Source organism: Vicia villosa, linkage group LG3, assembly GCF_029867415.1.
Source record: "Vicia villosa cultivar HV-30 ecotype Madison, WI linkage group LG3, Vvil1.0, whole genome shotgun sequence".
Classification (NCBI taxonomy): Eukaryota; Viridiplantae; Streptophyta; class Magnoliopsida; order Fabales; family Fabaceae; genus Vicia; species Vicia villosa.
In genome coordinates, this window is record NC_081182.1 from 3883178 (window position 1) to 3897977 (window position 14800).

Here is a 14800-nt window from a genome sequence, read left to right on the forward strand (position 1 = left end):
TAGATGAATTTCATAATTGATTCTTGTTCCACGATTAGTTTTAATAAAAGGTGCACCCTTAAAATTAATAATATATTTTTTTCATTGATAACAAATTTATAATATATTGTTATGGTATACGATGTTGTTTGAGTTTATTATATTCTATGTAGATTGTTTGTTTCACTAGCCTTTCAATAAAAATACATTTATTTAAATTGACATAGAAACTTATAATATGAAAATTAAGTTGTATTTAAAAACCAACTTATGTAAATTAAAATTTTCTGGATTGCTTGGTTCTCATCATCTAGTCCACGCTCTTTAGCATCTAGAATGTGATTTAGTGACCTGATTCCTTCAATACATCGATATCTTCTCTTATAGTGTAATTTGAATAAAATCTAATTATTGGCCGAGTCTACCTCATTATTGTCACTTATCATCATGATTGTTATGATGATAAGTTATCATAACAATCACGACGATAAACGACGATAATGAGGTAGACCCAGCTAATAAATATATGTTGTTCAAATTAAACTAGAATCAAAATAATCGATGCAATGAAGGAAGCATACCATTGAACCATATTTTATGTGTTAAAGAGGAGGAAATGAATGATGTGAGGCATGTAATTCGGAAAACTGTGGTTTGTTTAAGTTGGTTTCCAAGAATAGTTTAATTTTCAAATTATATACTTCTTCATCATTTTGAATGGTTGTATTTCCTTAATGAGGTGTATGGAAAAACAAGCAATCTACGTAGTATATAATAAACTTTGGGTACTTACCACAACGGTTATCTAATGTAACCGTGATGAATTATAATTTATGTTCTAAAATTTTGCTGCTGAGAATCGAACCTGAGACCATTAGTTCTATCACAACGGATTGTTTAACTAACCATTATGATATCGCGTGCGCTTTCTAGAGTACAAAAACGGTCCCAAGATTGTGATTAAAAGTAACGCATTTATGATAACACTCTACATAACAATGCCTGGACCCGCGTGATTATATGTACTTTCCAACCGTTGTTAAATGGGTTTTCCGTAGTAGTGAATAAAGCATGCCTTATGAAATTACTTTGGAATCTAAGCAACAATGTTGATAGTTTATAGGTGATATGGGTTCACACATACTATATTAAAGATGACCAAGTTATGAATGTGCCAATAAAGATCTCTTGTTCGTGGATCCTAGATAATATCCTTAATAGGAGAAAGGAAACCGAGGACATGACACAATGAAAAAACCTGAATACAAAGCGTAAGTTTAAGACTAGAAAATTTTACTATGGCTTCATGGAGCAAAAGCAGATGGTTCCTTGGAGGAGAATTATGTATGATTATGAAGCTTCCCCCCTGCTTTGTTCATTCTTTGGTTAGAGTGTCATAAGCGACTAGATATAAAAGATCATCTTATGAAATTTTCTATGATAACAAATGATGTGTGTGAATTATGTCATGAGAAGGAGAGCTTGCATCATTTGTTTTTTAGTTGTAGGGAAATGAATGAGATTTGGAGGAATATGTTATAGTAGCTCAACATTGCGCATGTCCCCCATGAATGGGATCATGAGATTAAGTGGATGCTAAGGACGAGTAAATACAAAGGATGGCATCCAAAGTTCATCAAGACAACTTTTGCTGAGACGGTGCATGCTTGCTGGATGTACAGAAACAAAAAATTTTATAGGAAAAATGATAGTCACGCTGATAATAGTGGTATAGATAGGAAAATTATAAACAATATAGTTCATAGGTGCTGGAGAAAGGAAAAATCACGTGAGCATGTATCTCACCTGAGTATGTAATTTGGTTTCTAGGAGTAGTGAGTTGGACCCTTGGGGTTGCTTTTTGTATTGAATTTGTGTGTGTGTGTGTGTGTGTGTGTATATATATATATATATATATTGTCTTGTTTTTCCAAAAAAAATTGCAGCGATAATAATGGGGTAGAGAGTTTTTGAAATGGAAATAATTTCTAGGGTTTGGAAACTGATATTTGAGATAGAGATGCAATCATTAGTTTTGTTAGTTAGTTTGGGTAGTGTACTGTTCCGCCATTGGTTATGCTCTTCCGTGTTCATATTTGAGAATCATTGTCGTCGATCGTCCAATACAACATATATTGGTTTCTTTCTTTTTCCTAGTTCTTAAGCTTTATTTGTTGTATTGTATTGGGATGATTTTGGTGAGTTTGATTGTGATGATTGATTATGCTTTGCACTTAAATTTCTTCAAGTGCACGAATCTTTGGTGTTGTCTATGCTTCAACCAAAAGGAAAAAATAATTTTTAGTTGATTCGAGAAATAAGGGGACACCATTTCTAGAACCCTTGAATTAAGGAACCATAGGCTTGGACTTTCCACCAGCAAAATGAACCCTTTTGGTAACTTGAGAACTAAACATACGTCATAGCATGTTCTTCTCTTAGTTTACAACCTATCTCCATGGTTGTGCATGAAGCGCAAGTATATGATGCTATCGATGATGATTTTGGATTCAAAACAACCAGTGAACGACATAGATGTTTATTTAGCGCCATTGATTGAAGATTTAAGATTTTTATGGGAGAAAGGTGTTGATATTGATGATTTGTATACAAGTGATAACTTTAAGTTGTGTGCCATGTTGTTTTTCACATTCAATGACTTTCCTACATACGGTAATTTGTCTGGGTACAAGGGTCATAAATCATGTTCTATATGTGAAGTTGATACATGTCACCACCAATTACAAAAAGGAAAAAGACAGTTTATCTTAGGCATAGAAAATTTATAAGACCTAATCATTTGTATCTTAAATTTCGTAAGGCTTTTAATGGAGAGCACGAGTTTGGTATCGCTCCAAAGCCCTTAACCGAGAAGAAAGTTTATATAAGACAACAAAAAATTAATATTGTCTTTGGGAAGAAACAAAAAAAGCCCGTGGAGAAAAGTTCTTGGAAAAAGAGGTCGGTATTCTTTAATCTTCCATACTGGTCTAGTCTTGATGTAAGAAATTGTATTGATGTGATGCATGTGGAGAAAAATGTATTTGATAGTTTGATTGGAACTCTTCTCAACATTAAAGGCAAGACAAAAGATACTAAGAAATCCCGCGAACATATGGTTGTGATAGGTATACGACAAGAATTAGCCCCAAAAGAAGTATGAAATAAAACCTATTTTCCCCCAGCATGTCACACTCTGTCTAAAAAAGAAAAAAAGTTTTTGCAATTATTTGTAGGGTATCAAAGTTCCCCACTGGTACTTGTGTCAGAGAAAGATCATAAATTAGTTGGCTTAAAATCTCATGATTGTCATGTCTTGATGCAACAACTTCTATCATTGGCTATCCGTGGCATCTTACCAAAAAATGTAAGGGTAAATATAACCAAATTGTGCTTATTCTTCAATGCTATATGTAGTAAAGTTATAGAACCTCAAAATTTAGATGAATTGGAACACAAAGCTGCAATTATCTTATGCCAATTAGAGATGTTTTCCCTCTATCATTCTTTGACATTACGGTTGACTTAGTTGTTCATCTAGTAAGGGAGATTAGAATTTGCGGTCTAGTTTATTTACCGTGGATGTCTCTGGTAGAGCGTTACGTGAATATTTGTAAAGGGTATACAAAGAATCGTCACCATCCAGAAGCTTAGATCGTAGAAGGTACATCACAAAAGAAGCTATTAAGTTTTGTACAAATTATTTGTCATATGCGAACTTTATAGGAGTTCCCGAGTCTCGTCATGATGGATTTTATGATGGTAGATGTATTCAAGATTTAAATGTTAAGACATTTAGTCGAGAAGTAGTTTTTCAAGTACATTTATATATATTGAATAACCTTAGGGAAGTTGATCCTTACTTGACTGCTCACAAAAGTCTTATAAAAGAAAAATTCCCCTGGATGAATGAAAAATGGTTCTTGACAGAGCATAACAAATATTTTATAGATTTTGAAAGTATTTCTAAAGAGAGTGGTGCATCAGATAATTGCAAATAGTTATCATGTATTTCTAAGTTTAATGTAATTACTTGGAGTGCATACGACATTAGTAAATATTCGTTTTATACAAAATCAAAGGATGGTCATAGCACCATGCAAAATAGTGGTGTTATAGTTGAGGTTGAATCCATGTACTTTTCTAGTTCAAAAGATAATAATCATGTACTAGCATCTAGAGCGTACTTTGGGGTCATTGAGGAGATTTTGGAGATTGACTTTGTTTCTTTTAAAGTGTTTTTATTTAAGTGCAGGTGGATTGACAGTAACACTGATATAGACACTGATGAATTAGGATTCACAAGGGTTGATCTTCGAAAGAAAACTTATAAGAACGAACCATTCATCATGGCAAACAAAGCAAAATAAGTTTTTATGTCAGTGATCCATCTAACACTAGATGGTCAGTTGTCAGGTGATATACATGAAGAGGTGGATAATCATAATCGAATGATGGATCATATGGTGTGTATTGTATTACCACTCTCAAAAGTATTTAACAATAGCTCATCTTTCTTGATTTCTGCTCACATGACGAAGTTCACAACTGTTTTGAATTGACTGTTATCCAAATGTCTTGAAAGCCATAGAAGAAAGCTATATATATTCTCACTTTTGCTATGATTCACAGATTTGCAATTTTGAATTCATTATCCATTTGTATAAGCACTTTGAATGATGAAGCAAAAAATTGAGTATTTAATTAACAAATTTCATGACAAACTGGGCTTCAATATAAATATGAAGTCTCACTTAATAGTAGTTCCTATGAGAAGGAGGGATAGCCATAACACACTTGTCCAACTCGACATTGAAAAATTTGTTGTCTCTAAAATCTCTCCATCCTAAATTTGTCATTACATGTAATAACATTTTTATCTGATAATTTAAGATAGAGTAATGCTATTCTTACATTTAAAACTTACACCAATACTTACACCAAATACTGTTCACCGTATTTATACGGTGAACAGTGTTTTTTAAAATAAAATAATAATATTTATAAAAAATATTTTTTATTTTAAAAATTACGGACGATACTGTTCATGTACGGACATGCATTAACCAACTTCATTACTGCATTAACCAAGTTTTTACACTACATTAACCAAGTTTGATGACTGCTAAAAATTATTTTTAATACCTGGATGTTGCATTAACCAACTTCATTACTGTCTTAACTAAGTTTTTACACTGCATTAACCACGTTTGATGACTACTGTAAAGTACTGTTCATGGGTGTAAGAATAGCATTACCCAAACTTGGTTAATGCAGTGTAAAAATTTGGTTAATACAGTAATGAAGTTGGTTAATGCAACATCCAGGTATTAAAAATGATTTTTAGTACTCACCAAACTTGGTTAATGTAGTGTAAAAACTTGGTTAATACAGTAATGAAGTTGGTTAATGCAACATCCAGGTATTAAAAATAATTTTTAGCAGTCATCAAACTTGGTTAATGCAGTGTAAAAACTTGGTTAATGCAGTAATGAAGTTGGTTAATGCACGTTCTTACATGAACAGTGTCTTCCGTAATTTTAAAAATATAAAATATTTTTTATAAATATTATTATTTTATTTTAAAAAACACTGTTCACCGTATTTATACAGTGAACAGTGTTTAGTGTAAATATTTGTGTAAGTTTTGGGTGTAAGAATAACATTACTCTTTAAGATATGAATGTATTGTCCAGTGCGAACGCACGGTCTTGTATATGTTTAATAATATTAACGTCTTCTCACTAGCTTGTGCGATCAATATCGCTACTCATCTCACAAAGATGGTTTTGCATGTATAAAGCTTAAACAATAGCTTGAAAATATGATCAAAACAGGGGATCTAATTAAAACAATTGAGCAATAATTATAGCCCAAGGATCTCTTGTAAGCTCATTCTTATCCCTTAGGAGCAACTTCCAATGTTTTGGAACATCTCCACTAAAAATGTATTTAAAAGTGTTTACGTACAACCTTTTTGGAACATATTTACTAAAAATCGAATGGTTTACTATTATTAAGTTTTCAATTTTGAGTTATACTTTTAAAAACCATACATATAATAAATTAGTTGTGATGAATGAATTTCAAAGTGAATTAGAACTTCCTATATTATAGTTCTTTCAATTTCAAGTACTTTCTTCTAATCAAAATTTCTATGTTTATTAGGAGAAGATTTGGACTCAACTTTACCACTGCTAAAAAGGAAAATAATTGCACCTAATTCTAACTAGTGAGTATTCTCATCAACAATTATTACAATTTTGGTACATGATTTATTTAGTTTTTTAAGTGATTTTTTTATCATAATAAGTTTAATAAATTAGGATGCCAATGTGTCTTGTAGAGGCCTTGACACAATGTCTTCATCTGACCTCATTATTAATACATGTAAAAATATATTAAAACAGAAATAAATATTTAGATTTTTATTTTGTATTGTAATAATATTTCTATAGATAAAATTATGAATGAACTTACTCGAACGGACGCACAAATTTTCTACTAATTTAATTATTCATAAGGATAACTACTGAAAATGTAACTATTTGGTTGTTCCCTTCTTTAGATAGTGTAAATGATCCAACCTTTAAATTTTGATTTTGAAATCTTTCCCGCACAAAATAACTTGTTTAACATTTTGATAAATACAATTTCTATAAAACAATTTTTTTGGAGCTAAGGATAGGATGAAAAAAAATATATTTACACTCATTTTTTATACACTTTACACCCGTTATTAAAGCGCGTAAATTCAAAGGGTAGAAAATATCTAACGAATTTACACACGTTTAAAAACGGGTGTAAATAGAGTGTATATTATACTTTTTTTTTTAGAAAAAAAATGGGTGTAAATAATTACATATATATACATTTAAATCAAACGAATTTATACCCCATTTAATAAAAATCGAGTGTAAAATAAATAATGCATGAGTGTCAACAAATTTACAACCTATTTTCTTTAAATAGGATTTTAGTTATCACAAATATAAAATATTTGATAATTATATTATAATTAATTTTATTTTCACCCTATTTCATTCAACTAAATATTTTTGAGAAAATCTTAATCCACCCCTTGAATCTCTTAGCCACCTGACAAAATTTCAAATATGTCCCCTGCTTCCGTAGATGCATATCTGGAAGCACCTTTTTTTTTTAAAATGATTTTTTTCCGTAGGTGTATCTGCGGAAGCATTTTAAACTAGTGTATGTTGGCCAAAAATATAAATAAATTCAGTTCAGGGATTGTTCTGTAGGTACATCTACTGAATGGATAATATTCTGTGGATGTACCTAAGGAAGCATCTAATATAGTTTGAACCAACATGATCACTCCCTCATTGTTATATTTCTTCTTCAACACTTACTCTCACCACCCTAAAAAATCGTACTTCATCAATATCATTTTCTACTCCAAAGTTTCAATTTTTTGGTGCAACAAATCAAAGGGAGCAAGAAAAGACTAAATTTCAGGCAAATAGTCATCTTTATCCATTGCATTGCTCACATTATGCATCAATTTTCTGCAAAAAAAAAAACTTACGTTTCTTCCGTAGGTACATCTACATAACGTGTTGAAGATGAACACGTTCTGGAGGTGCATCTACGGAACATGTCTGTGTTGTTTTTTTCCAGCAGCCTTGTGATTTTGTGTTATTTGTGTTTTTACTTACAAATAGGTATGGTGCACCCCGATAATATCTCAAGAGAATTAGTTCCTTCAGTCAATGTTTCACTGAAGGTTGAAGGGGTAGTCGTAAAGGCGGTCAATGTCGGCGGTGACTTTAATAACACGCAAGAGTTTGATGATCGTGTAGCATGCTCACATGGATTCATAGGAATGCAACTAACCTTAGTTTTGGTGCGGTAATAGGAAGATCGGATAATGGTACGACAAGAAGAAACGCGTTGTCATACCCCAAATTTGCCCGTCTTGGTCCCACGGTCAAATTATTTTTAGACTTGGTCTGTACAAAAATTTTGGTTCATTGTTACTGACATTTTAATAGTAAGAAATTTTGCTTATTTTAAATACACAATAATTTACTTTAAATTATTTGTATTTTAAAATAATAAATATTGGTTTGACCTTCAAATATTTTCAAATGCACATTTATTTTGAATAAATTTAGTAGCACAATTGGCAAAGCTTATATTAAGAGTTGTGTGTGTATAAGGTCACAGGTTAGAATCTCACCTGTTCCACTCTAAACATTTTTCCTTCTATTTATTACTAACTTATTTCCATTTTAAATTAATTTAAGAAATCACAATTATTTTATTATTATTTTAGGATATTTTTATTTTATGCAATCTTAATTCAAAAAAAAAATCATAAAAATTATTTTCTTATTATTACTATAGCTTTAGATTTTAGTATTAACATTAATTATGTTATTAGTATTATTGTTCTTATCATTATTTCTATAAGTACTAGTATTGTTATTATTATTAGGAAATTTCTCTATAGACCTCCCAACCTTCTAGTCCACCTCTGGTGAAAAACCCAAACTACCCCTGACTTCGGAAGTTCATTTCCGAGATGCAAGAAAAAGGCGTTTTCGGAGATGCATCTCCGAAAGCGACTTTTTTTTTGAAAAAATTGTCTTATTTCGGAAGTTCATTTCCGAAAACAGCATTTCGGAAGTGAACTTCCGAAATACTGCGCGTTCTGCAGATTTATTAAAACACTCCCCCTCCCCCATTCATTTACCCTAACTCAAATAAAAAACAAGCAAAGGCGAAAATTTGTGCAAACAGAATTCCAAGGCTGCATCAAGGCTCCAATCACAATGCTAAACAACATTCAAAAGCCCTCAATCCTAACACTTTGTAAGTTTTGAAATTTTTAGATTCATTATTCAAATGCATGTTATTTAGGGTTTTAATTGCATAAATGATATATGGTTAGGTTGTTAGTAGTATTTAGGTTGTTTAGAAGCAATTTGATTTGGTTTGAAGTTTGGTTTAGGGGTCTGCCATGGAAGTTGCAGAAAACTCCATCGCAGGGGTGTTTCGGAAGTTCATTTCCGAAAACACCTCCATCCCAGTTTTCGGAAATGAACTTCCGAAATGTATTAGAAGTTCAAATTTTTTTGTTTTTTATTTTGTCTCGCATATTAATCGATTTCAATTGTTTACAGGAACATGTCAGACAACCAACCAGCATGCATCAGACAGGGAAGGGAGACCAAGCCTGCGTCGGCTAGAGAGGGTAGGGAGTGTCCGTTTTAATTTGCAAGTACTTTATTTTTAACGCCTTTGTTTATTGTGCCTGTTTCTTTGAAGTTTGTGTGCATGCGTTCTGACTTCTTTGACGGCGTGTCGCTGGTTTCCAACGTCTTTGTTCTTTAATGACTTGTCTGTTTCCCAAGCGTTTTTGTCCCCTTTCTTCTTTTATAAAAGGAGGTCTCATGGACCTTTCTTTCTTCATTTTTACGCAGGAATGGGTGGCGCTAAGGGAAGAAAGGGTTCTTCAAAGAAGGAGGTGAAGGAGGTGAAGGAGGTGAAGGAGAAGAAGAAGGTTTTGACTGGTTCTGCTTCTCGTCCCCTTGGGGTCCATTGCTCGGACGTGCAGGCTCAGTCTTCAGGCATGATCAACGCTGATGGTTCTGAGACTGAGTGGGATGAGGATTGGTATAATTATCTTCATTCGGAGGAGTTCGCTCATCGGGAAGAATAACGTGTTTTTGTTTTGTTTGATGTGTATTTTGTAACGCTCGTCGGGCAGAATAACGTGTCTTTGTTTTGTTTTGTTTTGATTTCGGATTGTATCTTTCGCACAGTGTTTTTGGATTGGATTTATCATCTTAGTATTTTCAGTTTATCTGTTGCTTATTTTTATTTGGCGTTTGCGTTTAATTAAAATGCGAGACAGTTTAAGAAAAAACATAAAAAAAAAACACAGTTTCTGCATAATTCGGAAGTTCATTTCCGAATTCACCCCCATGAGGTGTTTTCGGAAGTTCATCTCCGAAGACACCCCCCATGAGGTGTTTTCGGAGATGCACTTCCGAATTGTGGAAATTTTTATAAAAAAAAAGCGCTTCGGAAGTTCATTTCCGAAGCAGGGGTATTTTGGGATTTTCGTTGGGGGTGACCCCCGTAGGGAGGTGGCTAAAGAAATTTTCTTATTATTATTATTATTTTTAAAATCTTTCAAAAAAAAAAAAACAAATTAATCAAAACTGGTGGAAAGGACGACTCATCATCTTGAAATTCAAAAGTCCCAAAACTACACAAAATTAATACAAATCGTGCACAAAATCAACTTCCTTCAATATATTTAAATCTTTACCAAAAGACACCATATCAAAATCAAATCGGATTCATGTTTATGACAGAGGATTGAAGGATTCTAATATTTCCTAAATCAACAATGCAATCTTCAACCAAAACAGAAAGAAATCACGGATTGAATATTTTTCCTTTTAAGCTTAATTGATACCGGAAACATATTGAGTCCTTTCTTTTATAACCTTAATTTCATTTCAAATCTGGGGAAAAAATCCTTTCACTATAAAAACAGAGTAGATTCGTCAGAGAAAGGGGGGGAGAAGAGACCGAAACAAAAAGCACCGTGCAACTCTTGTTACAGCATAAACCAGTTATCTCAAACCATTACAAAACTTTGTTTCACACACAAACTCATACATCCAAGAACAAACACAAAACAACTATTTCATCTTTTCCAAACAAGTCTGGAATAAATCAAAGGAGGGGAGGCGGTACAATTAGTGAAGGACCAAAACCAGAAAATCCTTACAACAAGACATACAATACGTATACTGGTTGGTGTTGTTGTGTTTTTATTTATTGTTATTATCATGGGACATGTGTCATTATGTCATTGGTGAAATCAACTAGTTTGAAAAAGTCTAAACTCCACTTATTTATTTTGACTATTATCATTATAAAATAAAATTAAAACAATAATATGAGTATGTATATTCAAACGTGATCAGCCCCCTTTCCCCTCCTTTATGTTTTATTTATTTATTTATTATTATTATTATTATTATTATTATTATTATTATTATTATTATTATTATTATTATTATTATTATTATTATTATTATTATTATTATTACTGGTTCTAGTTTATATTTAATCTTGTATTAATTTTACTTAAATCTCTATCGCAATAATAATTATGTTAATGTATTAAGTTTAAATTTAGGATTAGATTAATCTTATTTAATTTAGACTTTAATTAGTTTACTTAGGTTAAGTGTTTAGGTAGAAAGTCATTAAATATAAAAAACACAAAAATATGTTTTATTTGTATTAAGTCATTTAATTTAGTTTTAAACAATACAAAAAATATTAAAATATGAAAAAAAACTGTAATTATTTGTTTCTTCTAAAAATTTAAATTATTTGGTTTCACTTGTAAATAAATCTAACACATACCAAAATCACCCACTAAATATCAAAAGATCAAAACAAATATTCTTGTACTCTAAAACTCATTTAATTCATTCAAACTAATCAAATTAATTTTGTTTCTCACATAATAAAACATTTTCAAAAAAGAGATTGTGGATCTACTTTCCAACTAAACTACGAACTTCGCCCACGACTACACAACTTTTCAAACTCGGACGAATTTCTAAGAATCGTTCGAAAGCTTTTACACAATCTCGTAAAAAATACTAACCAAACAAAATATGAACTACGGTACTCTGACTTCCTCATTGCACTAGAGGATACGTAGGCATAGGGTTTCAAAACCCTAGCGAGTAAAACCATAAAAAATTTAACATTTATTTTAATTTTCTTAAAATATCAATAAAAAACCTTTTAAGATATAGGTAGACGTACGTTTACCGTATCTTCAATTTAAATATATAAAAACCTAAACCTAGAAGGGGTCCTCTTGAATAAAAGGGAGACGAAGGGTGCCTAACACCTTCCCTTCGTTTAACCGACTCACGAACATAGAATCTCTGAAACTTAGGGTAATCCGTTTAATTCCCTTCCTTTAGGATAAAAATAAATGGTGGCGACTCTTTTCCTTAAAATTTTAGGCCGGTTGCTACACGCGTTTGTAACAATGTTGTGTGAAAGAAGCGGGAAATACCATCCTTCTCTTAGGAAGTTTAAAAGAGACGACATGGGTACTAGAAAATGCGAGTGTCCATTTAAAATCCGTGGTTACATGGTGGCTATCAAGAAGTGAAGATTTAGTGTTATTTGTGATTTGCATATCCATGATATGTGCGCAATGTTACAAGGTCATGCTAGTGTATGTCGGCTCAATCCGGAAGAGAAGACATGAATTAATGACATGTTCTTGAATCTTGTTCAACCGAAAAATAAATTGTTGGATGATAACAAATACGTGTCGCAGTACAAAACTTGTGTCGATGGGGTTACGGTCCGATATATTTTTTAGACTCATCCGGATTCGATAAAGTTGTTCAACATTTTCCCGACAGTGCTCTTTCTCGATTCTACCTACAAGACAAACAAGTATCGACTTCCATTATTTGAGATGGTCGGTGTTACATCTACCGAGAAGACATACGCCGTTGGTTTTGCTTTTTTTGGAGTGTGAAAAAAGGATAATTTTAGGTGGGCATTAGAAGTGTGTCGGTCACTTTTGAAGAAACAAGTCGAGATGCCTAAGGCGATTGTTACAGACCGCGATACTGCTTCGATGAATAAGGTGGGAAAGGTATTTCCTTCTTCTGATGCATTACTTTGTCGATATCACATAACATGTATGTGAGAAGTTAGGTTAAACTCGCGGTGGGGACGAAACAAATAGAGACCGAAGGTGGAAAATCGGTGAAACCCGGTGTGCTAACATTGCACTCTTTATTTTGTATTTCTTTCCTTACTTCTAGTGCAAGCGTCCACCGAGCTATTGATATGTAATATAATTTTCTGTAGAAATTATCGATGTAATGCCGACCGATTTTAATCAATGAATGTTGCTTTTCTCGTTACAAATGATTTTTCTTGTTCACTAGTTAAGGATTTATTCTGTAGATGTACCTTCGGAGTGTTTCGTATGTGCATCTACGGAACGTTTTTGCATATGTAAAAAAAATGTGCTTCTGATTGTACATATACAGAAATACAGAAATATTTTTGAAAGTACACATGGTGGGTGAGAAAAACAAGGGGGTGGGATAAGAGTTTTCCATATTTTTATTTAACCAAATATTTTTGGTTTGGGTGGTGCAAAACCAACCTAGCAATGCATGACAAGGTTCCAGAAAATACAAAACTGAAATGGTGACCCACTCACAATTACAATTTTGTTTTAGCCTTTGAAATGGAGAGTACAATATATAAAATTGCTGGTCCCAAACAACCAGATTCATTACTATGACATAGGGATGACAATGGGTCGGGTCGGGTGCATGTTTCATACTATCCAAACCCGAACTTGAAATCGGCACCCGAATCCGAACCAAACTCAAATGCTGGCAAAATAACACTCACGCCCACACCTGTTGGGTTCGGGTTTTTTCACTCAAACCCGCAACAAAATTCATAAAATACATTTTTCCTACAACTTGTCACAATAATATATATATATATATATATATATATATATATATATATATATATATATATATATATACACACACACACACACATATAAGCGGGTGTGATTTTGGGTTTTGGGTGCGGATTTCACACTACCCAAACTCGCACCCGAAATATCGGGTGGCACCCGAACCCAAACCCAAATTCAATCAACTCAGGTTTTCACCCGTTGACTCGGGTTCGGGTGCGGGTAGGCTCTGTGGGTGCGGGTCTGTTTGTCATCCCTCCTATGACAAACCCAATATCAGGTTAAAAACCTAATAATAACCAACCAGATTTACCTCTAATCCAATGTTACATTATTTACTGAGCCAACTGAATGGCCCTTGTGAATGAAACTCCTACAACTTCTACATAAGATTTTTTTAAAAATTGTACACAAGATTTTTCAAACCTTCATGGCAGAATGTGTGATGATGCAACACAAACTCTGGATAAAGTTTTAAAAATAAAAATATCGAAGGAGGAATTTCCTGCACCTTCCCAAATAACTGATTTCATGGGCTTGTTGTTGATACTACACGGTGTGACGACCGTGCCTGGCCGCTCAATTCCTCGTGTATCCTACTGAATTTTACAGTAAGAGGAATACAAGCAATATATCACCAACTGTTGTAATAGAAATGTGAGTTGGAAGTCTCACATTGTTTAGAAAAGTGGAGATTGAGCATTTCTAAGTGAGATGACCCATACACCAACTTTCTCCCGATGCCGCTCAATGCCAACTTCCTCGTCACCTTCGATGTCTCCGATGCCGCTCAACATTTTATCACAATGACCTTCTTCCAATACATATACCAGATTCATTCTTGCAACCATTTCTCAATGGAAAAGTTTCAGATTCACTAGCTTGACAAGATTGCTGCTCCAATGCATTAACTTCAGATATGGCGAATGAACAAGCAACAAGTGTAGGTGACAAACCTAAAACAATAAATTACAACAATAATGTGAGGTAATTATCCAGCATAGGTATATCTAACCTGATGCAGCACAGAACAAATATAACCAAACTATATTCTACGGCTTTAGAAATGGGCAAAACGAGTTTCATTGATATGATAACCTTAAGAAAGTAAAACATTCGTACATACAAATATATAACAGCAGAACTAACTACTTAATTTTATGAGATTGACCTTTCTCCAGCAAATAATACATACATATATTGGAGCAAATTGCAAGTGACAAATTTTCATTTTTCTATTGAAAAAAAATCAAGTAAACATGATAGAAAGGTTTGGAATTATGT